This window comes from Felis catus, chromosome D4 (assembly GCF_018350175.1).
Source record: "Felis catus isolate Fca126 chromosome D4, F.catus_Fca126_mat1.0, whole genome shotgun sequence".
In the NCBI taxonomy this organism is placed as follows: domain Eukaryota; kingdom Metazoa; phylum Chordata; class Mammalia; order Carnivora; family Felidae; genus Felis; species Felis catus.
In genome coordinates, this window is record NC_058380.1 from 69,441,030 (window position 1) to 69,443,007 (window position 1,978).

The window sequence follows — 1,978 nt, forward strand, 5'->3', positions numbered from 1 at the left end:
AACCGACTGAGCCACCCAGGCGCCCCAGTGGATTTAGCCTCTTGAGCCCCCATTCCATTTCTTTCATATGTCAGCCTATTCATGGGCCACTGTCACTATTTTCATTGTTGTAGCATGATAGTTTGTTTGCTACAAGGCATGGAAATTCCCTACACATATCTCTTCTTTTTGAGAAGACTCTTTAAAAAAAAAAAAAAAAAGGTTAACAAATATAGAAGCTTACTGCAGGACACTGAGACATTAGATGAATGGAATAGAAATACCTACATATCATTTTGAGAATCATCCATGATCTGAATTTAAAAATCACTACAAGATTGTCAACATCATGATGCTTTCTCTCTCTTTTTTTTTTAATTTTTTTTAACATTTATTTTTGAGAGAAAGAGAGAGAGCACAAGTGGGGGAGCCACAGAGAGAGAGAAAGAGAGAGAAAGAGAGAGAGAGAGAGAGAGAGAGAGAGAGAGAGAGAGAGAGATACACAGAATCCCAAGAAGGCTCCAGGTTCTGAGCTGTCAGCATAGAGCCTGACACGGGACTGGAACCCACAAACAGCAAGATCATGACCTGAGCCAAAGTTGGACACTCAACCAACTGAGCCACCCAGGCACCCCATCATGCTTTCTTTTTATTTCTTCTTTTCTTTTTTTTTTCTCTTTTTCAATTTCATACTTCTCAATTTCTTCAGGATTTAAAATCTTGAGGGTTGATCTCATCTCATGACAACCAGTTCAATGTTTTTGTCACCAGACTGAACCACTTCCAGGAAAGCCCTGATAACCAGTATAATGATCAGGTCATCCCTCTCTATGGCTTCATCAGTGTAATTGGTCTCTAGAAACTCACGCGGGGGGCACCTGGGTGGCTCAGTTGGTTAACTATTGGACTCTTGATTTCCGGTCAGGTCCTTATCTCACAGTTCCTAGGTTCAAGCCCCCCCCCCCCACTTCAGGCTCTGTGCTGTCAGTACAGATCCTACTTGGGGTTCACTCTCTTTCTCTCTTTCTGTCTCTCTCTCTCTCTCTCTCTCTCTCTCAAAATAAATAAACATTTAAAAAAAGAAAAAGAAACTCACATATGGACTTGGAACCCCAACCTGTGGCATTGGCTTTCCAAGCATGGTATGTCCCTGCGGGTCAGTCTGATACAGCCTGAAGATGCCACCAAAGTCGAAACCCACAATAAGAGCAGAGATGCCAAAAGGCCTGTGCCCATTGCTCTGTGTGCAGTGTTGCTTCAGGCTGGCCATGTAGCAGGTCATTGTACTCCACGGTGACTGGGTCCTCCATGGTCAGTCAGCTGGTGGCATTCCACCCCGGCCCTGTTGATGACCATCCTCAGATCGGCAGTGAACCCTGCAAGTACCACGCAGATGCTGTCATCCAACGCACAGATCTTGCACATGGTTCTCTCATCCTACAGTTTGGCCACTGACTTCTTCTCCATGCCCAGAACAAAACATCCTTTCCTCACAGGCCAACCGCAGTCGAGCCCCTCTTCATGGCCTCCTGTGCATACTCCACTTGGAAGAGGTGACAGTGGGACGAGAAGACGGTGATGACATGGTCGTAGCTCAGGTTGGCGGCTTGGAGGCGGGCCTGGGCAAAGCGCACACTCACGGCCACACAGCCCGAGGTTCACAATGCCTCTGAGAAGACTCTTGGTCGATTGGAATTTTTTCTCTCAGATGATCTTTGCATTTGTTTTTGTCAGGCTGCCCTCCCCCCAAACTATGGTTTGATTGTAATAGAAATAAATGTTGACATTAATTATGGAGAGAAATGGAATTTTTATAATATTGAGTCTTTCCACCCTGAAACATCTTCATCATCCCATTTATCTAGTTGTCACAGGAACTCCCTGTGAAGTTTTATAGTTTTCTTCATATGATATACATATACATATACATATACTTGTATTTCTTAATTTCCAGGGCTTGGGGGTAAGGGTAGTCTTATAGTATTATTATAGTCTTATT

The 1,978-nt window shown here is 44.1% G+C and overlaps 1 pseudogene; it reads right to left on the bottom strand.

Moving 5' to 3' along the window:
- Positions 1 to 623: 623 nt before the first annotated feature.
- On the bottom strand, positions 624 to 1,628 carry LOC101088371 (annotated as a pseudogene).
- Positions 1,629 to 1,978: the final 350 nt, after the last annotated feature.